At 55.5% G+C, this 6,258-nt stretch overlaps 1 long non-coding RNA gene across 1 annotated transcript; it reads right to left on the bottom strand.

Annotated features, from left to right (window-relative positions):
• Positions 1–1,085: 1,085 nt before the first annotated feature.
• LOC141572360 (uncharacterized) lies at positions 1,086–3,307 on the bottom strand. Its single transcript, XR_012497718.1, has 2 exons — positions 3,064–3,307; positions 1,086–1,429 (listed from the first exon to the last, which is right to left on the bottom strand). It is a non-coding gene; the product is annotated as an uncharacterized LOC141572360 (long non-coding RNA).
• Between the last annotated feature and the right edge of the window lie 2,951 nt (positions 3,308–6,258).

Genomic DNA, 6,258 nt, shown 5'->3' with positions numbered 1-6,258 from the left:
TGATGTGAAGCAAGGCCTCCACCCCTGTGGCCCTCATGTGCTGAGTCAGCAGTCTGCTCTCAGGAGTCCCAGCAGAGCTCAGGGTCACCACCCTTCTCTAGAGCCAGGGCCTAGAGAATAAGAGGCAGCGGTCCTCTCCCACGGTCAGATCTGTGAGGTACAGAGGCCCCTGCTCTCAGGAGTGTGGTGAGGCACTAGAGACCCTTGACACCACCTCCCATCACCCTCCTTGTGTCAAGGAACTGTCCCGAAATCAAGCCGCTTCCGTTCACTCCCTTAAGAGCCCAGAAAATCGGTCTGTGGGGCTTGGGGTGCTGGGCCCATGCGGCTGCCTATACGTGGGTCTTGCCTGCTCCAGCACCTGGATGACTGATGCTCCTCCCACCATGCGTGCATCCCTGTCCTGTGCCCAGATGCTGTGGGCCCTGGCGTACCCCCACAGCACACCGCACGCACGCCGCCACCAGGAGGCGCAGCTCCTCTTGAAGGGCCGCCTCGCTGCTAACAGGAGGTCCAGAGACTACACCAAGGAAATAGGGGCGCAAACAGGAAGGTTTACCAAGACAACAAACATCATACCAAGGGCTAGATCCCCAAAGTTCTGATCTTGTCCTGGACCCCAAATTCATGTACAGAGGCTGATGTTCTAAGAAGTGTCTGCCTATAGAAATTTGATTGTGACACACTCCAGGTCCCCCACTTCTGGGTAGATGCCTGTGGGGTGTTGTTGGCACAGGATTCAGGACTGGCCATTGCAGTTCCTATGGGGACCAGCCTAGTTCCCAAGACCCAGCCTTGTAGGGACACCAGGAAATAAGTAGGGGAGAAGGTGACTTTGGAATCAGCAAATTCTTTCCCCAGTAAGAAGCTACATATCCCTGAGCAAGTAACTCGGCAACCTGAGGCTGTTTTGTCACAGACATAATAGTGCCTTCTAGAAGGGTTGTTGGGACTATCAAAGGCAAAGTGTGCAGTTTCCACGACATCACCAGGCAGCTGCGCCTACACACACACACAGGTATATTGGTGCCTCTGAAGCCACTGCTGAGCTGAGCACACAAACGCGTGAAATAAACAGGCCAGGCTCTTGGCACACACAACAGAACGTCTATAATCAAAGGAAAGAACGAAAACCCTCCGGCACTCCTGGTGCAGGCACGGACAGGACACTCCAGTCGTTCCACACAAGGTCCAACGTGGGATTTCACGTGGCTCCGCAATTCCAGGCCTGAGATGGACCCCAGAGAACTGACCAGTGGGGCTCAGATTCAGGTCCATGCATGCCATCGAAGCACTTTCACAATGACCAAAGAGTAGCATCGACCCGTGTCCATCAGCAAACGAACGGCTAAACACTGATGGTTCCACACAGTGGAATGTTATTCCGCCCCGACGGGAATGAGGCAGATACTCGGTGTCTTGGCTAGACCTGGAAAACATGAGAAGCCAGACACAGAAGGTCCGGTGTTGTGTGAGTCCACCGATGAAATGTCCAGAACAGGCAAATGCACAGAGATCAAAAGTACATGACTGGTGGCCAGGGGCTGGGGCGGGGGGTGGGGGACAGGGGACAGTTGCATAGTGGGTACCAGGTTTCCTTTGGGGTGACGAAGGTGTTCTGTTGGTCGCACATTGTGAATGTACTTAATGCCACCTAATTGTTCCCTTCAACATAGTTAATTTTACAGAATGTGAATTTTACCTCAATAAAATGCATAAATAAACCAAGCTGGCTTCATGCACCCAACAAAGGTCAGCTGCCATGCCTGGAGTAACAGTAGCCCAGCAGCCCCGCTGTCTGCTGCTCTGGGCTCTGGCGTATGGTGCTCCCCACCCCCCACCCTCAGGCCCCTCCACGTCCCAATGGTACCTTCGCTCTACCTCATCTGCCCTCACCCACACCCATGACACCCCACTTCCAAAACCCAATTTCAGCCACCAAAGGGCAAGCTCTGGGCCTGCCCGCCCTCCTGCTTCACCAGCCTTGACCCCCCAGGCCCTCCTCCCACCTCAGGCTGACCCTGCTCCTCTGATCCTGCTTCCTCCTGGTCTTCACCCCTGCCTGTAAAGGCAGACCCTTGGTTCCCCGAGTGCTCAGTCACTCCCATCTGCGTGGGGGTGGGGATCAGCTTTCCACAAATAACTTTCTTCTCCATTTTGGTCCTCTCTCTGATACTCCTGGCCAGACCCCTAGCGAGAGGGGCTCACAGGCAGATCTCCGCAGGGATAGTTCCAAGGGGCCCTTTGCAGTGCTGTCTTCTCAGGTTCCTGGTGGCCTTTCTCAGGTTCACCAGCTCCCCCTCCTGAGCCTGCAGCCATATCCCCATTAAACACACTCATTCCACAGTTTTCTGTGCCTGGACACTCAGCCTGAAGGCTTGTGGAACACAGGTTACGTGTGCCACCATGTGAAAAAGCTGGGTCCACAGAACCAACTCCGGGGAGCCCCACTTCGTGGCGTCTGGTTTCCCTGTCGTAGGTGAAATCTAAGGTAAGTTCCAAGACTTCGGTCAGTCTCCAGTAACTGAAGCCTTCTGTTCCTCAGGCATTTTAAAAGCCTCCTTTCAGTGGTTAGAAGGCCTGGTCTTGTGTGAGCATTCACGCCTGCCCCTTGCAGAGAGACTGGTTCTGCCCTTGCGGGGTCAACGAGGCGAAGTAGGGGTCGAGGGTCTCATCTGATAACAGCTACTGGAATCCATATTCTCTGGGCTTAGCGAGTGTTTGGAGCTGGCACTTCCTCTCATGAGATCCACAGACACCCCCAACCCCACCACGAGGGGGGTCCAATGCCTACAGACACTCCTACAGTTTCCAGAAGCCCCCATGCCAGCTCTCTTTGCCGAGTGGTGGAAGTACACACACCCTCTGTCCTGACCAGCAATGGGGGCACAGACCCTCTTCAGTGTGGTCACTCAGAGTCCCTGCACCCCTCCCTGCCCACCAAGGTCTGTCTCATTCCCGGGCCCCTCCTTCTACTGAAGGGGCCTCCCTCTGGCCAAGTCTCAGCTCACTGTCAACATTCAAGACAGGTGCCCAGTGAAAAACATCCACAGAAGCACTTACCTGTAACAAGCCCCATCTTAATTCTCCACATAAGAATGCCTAGTCTTTTTCTTATTTACTAATTAGCACCGTCCCCAAGCTCCAGGCAGCAGGAATCCCCAGCCCCCAGCAGAATCAGCACACAGTAGGAGCTCAGTGAGAGCTGGCCATGGGCATACGCAGCTGTCGAAGTTAGAGGGCAGCAGGTGCAGACGAGCAAGCAGGACAGAGCTGGAGATCCAGCACTGAGAGCACTTTATGAGCGTGTCTTACAACAGGGGGCGGGGAGGTGGGGGATCCAGGTGGTTTCCCAGCTGGGGAGGGCAGCAGATGCGGTTCAAAAGCAATGAGACAGTCAGCTCTCTGTGGGCAATTCTTTAGAAGTTCTGCTGAAATGGGGAAGAGAGACAAGGTGTGGTTGAAAGAAACACAGGACTTTGGACAGGTGTGTGTATTGTGATGTGTTGAGTCTGTGAGGTTACAAAGAAACGAGTCTACAGATACAGAGATATTACGTATTACGAGTCTATATTATGAACATTACATGAGTATTAACCCTTTATCTGAGACATGGTTTGCAAATATTTTCTCCCATTCTGTAGGTGGCCTTTTTCCTGTTTGTTTCCTTGCTTCACTGAAGTTTTTAAGTTGGATGTAGTCCCATTTCTATTTTTGCTTTCGTTGCTTGTGCTTTTGGTGTCATTTCCAAGAAATCCTTACCCATTCCAATGTCATGAAGCTTTTACTCTGTTTTCAAGCAGGAGTTTTATAGTTCAGGTCTTCTGTTTAGGTCTTTAGTTAATTTTGAGTTAATTTTTTGTATGTGATGCAAGCGTTCATCATTATTCTTTTGACTGTGGATACTGTTTTCCCAACACCATTTGTTGAAAAGACTATCCTTTCCCCATTTGTATTTTTGACACCCTTGTGGAAGATCATTTGACCATACATGTAACGGTTTATTTACATTTATATTATAACCTTGGCCTGAGGCAGGAGGCAGGATGCAGCTCAGCTCCCTCCCTATGATTGTGGTCATGGCCTTGGCCTTCTGGGCCTCAGTTTCCTCATCTGTAACATGGGGCAGTGCGGTGACCATTAGCCTCCTGGTTTGCACAAACAGCACAGTGTCGGGCAAAATAGGTACTGTCACTGGTATGTCATTGTTGTTCCCTGTGATGTGGGAAGGACAGGAGGGCAGATGTGGCTGCAGAGAAACTGGTGGGTGTGCGCGAAAGGGCAGGGAGGAGTGTGGGACCGAGGGGGGGGCGCTTTCCTCAGTGACTTGGAGACGGCACAGACGGAGAATTGGGCCAGAGGACCCAGCTGGGTGTTCCTGCACCTGCAGCTCGCTGGGACTACCCACCAGGGTCCCTGTCTGGGCCGTGTAAGCAGGCCCCGTGGACACCTGGAGGTGTGGGGTCAGACTCAGGCCCGGATCCGCACTGGTTCGGCGCCAGCATCCAGGCTGATCACCTGGGACCTCCGTGCCCGCTGCGAGGGCCGGGACGGGGAGGGAAGGGTTAAACCACCGCCGCGGCCGAGTGGGGGTTGGGTGGGGGAGCTGCGCCGCCGGCGAGTCGCCGCGATTGGCCCGTGCGCAGGACCCGGGGGCAGCTGCGGGCGGACAGCCGCCCAGACTTCCCGGACGCGCCTGGCGCCTCGGCTGCGCCGCCGGCGGCCTCCGGGGACGCGCTGCCCGGCTGCCTGGGGACAGCTCCGCTCCTGCGCCAGCCCCCCAGCCCCCACCCAGTCTCCTGCCCCGGGCTGGGGGTGGCGGGGTCTGTCTCTCTTGGTGCTCGTCACCTGCAGTGACAGCGCCGCTGTCAGCGCCTCCCGACTCCTGCTGTAAGCGACTGCGCCCACCAGCCTGCCAGCACCTCTGCCCCTCCGGAGAACAGGCGACAGCGTCCCAGTCTCCTGTGGAGCTCATTCTGCCTGTCCTGATGTCCAGCCAGCCGTAGGGCAACCTGCCCAGTCCCACGGGGCTGCCCGGGGGTGGGAGGTCCTGCTGTAGCTGACCACATGGGTTTGGCTGACCACCCTGGGGGAGGGCTGGGTCTGGATGCTCTCATGAGCCCGCCTGCACCACAGGCACCTCACATACCATGACAGATAGGGTAGCTTACTTCCTGGGCACTGTGTGCTGCCAGCACCGTGCTGATGAGCCCTCGGCCATCCCACTGTGGCCAGGGACCTTGGCGGGGTGGGCAGGCCAGCACCCCCACTCCACAACCACTGGCAGCCATTCAGACTGGGATCCTACTTGGAGCACCTGGAAGAGGCTGCAGAAAATCCCAGTATGAGGGGCAAGAGTTGATAGAGTCTCTGGTCTTGTTTTGAAAAGTGTAGGTCTGCTCACGCTGGTGAGATGGGCACTATTGAAAACAAACCTCAATTCATAGAGAATTCCGTTACAAATAAAAGGTGGGGTTAAAACTCCTGGGGGGGGGGGAGAAAGGCAGTTTTCAGGAAAAAATTTCTCCCTTTTTTTCTGTCCGGAGCCTGGCCAAGCATCCCCTCCGGATGCTGCCCCAGACCCTCTAGACTTCAGCCCTGAGCTTGGGTTGGGGGCTGGACTTGTTCTGTCCTCAGCCTCCCCCACCCCACCTCACCCAGGCCTGGCTGGCTGCCCCATCTAAGGCTCCTCCCTCCACCCCCTCCTGAGCTGCTGTCCCTTCACAAAAAGGCAGGACTCGCCTTCCAGCCCCCCCTCCAAGGGGTGGGAAGCAGTGAGGCCATCACCTGCCTGCTCCCTCATCTATCATCACCCTGAACTGTGGTGCACAATAAAATTACTCATCCCTGCCCAGTGATAAATGAATCAGTCTAGAGGCAACCACACAGGGTGGGGGTGGGGGCACTCCATTTAGGATTTCTGGGCCTGGGTGAGGGAAACTCGGTGAATTGTGTCTCTGTTAAAGCAGGGCCTGGCAAAGGCTGCGTTAGTGGATTTCTGTCTCTTATGTGTACTCTTGTTGGTAAAACAACGTGTGTGTGATTGTGTGTGTGGGTGGGGTGGGGGCCAGCTGGGTTTCAGGGTCTGACAAGGTCGCAGAGAGGAGAGGCTATACCCACAGGGGAAGGGGCTGTAGGAGTCAGAAAAGTGGGGTGAGCCACAGAGTGGGGTGCTGGGCAGACACTAGGAGGGCCTGGGTGTCTGGGAGCCTAGCTAGCAAGGGAGGAAAGCAGGCAGCTTGTGTGTGTGCAAGCAGC

This window comes from Rhinolophus sinicus, linkage group LG06 (assembly GCF_036562045.2).
Source record: "Rhinolophus sinicus isolate RSC01 linkage group LG06, ASM3656204v1, whole genome shotgun sequence".
In the NCBI taxonomy this organism is placed as follows: domain Eukaryota; kingdom Metazoa; phylum Chordata; class Mammalia; order Chiroptera; family Rhinolophidae; genus Rhinolophus; species Rhinolophus sinicus.
Note: the sequence above shows the minus strand (reverse complement) of the source record. Positions and strands in the feature narration are given on the sequence as shown.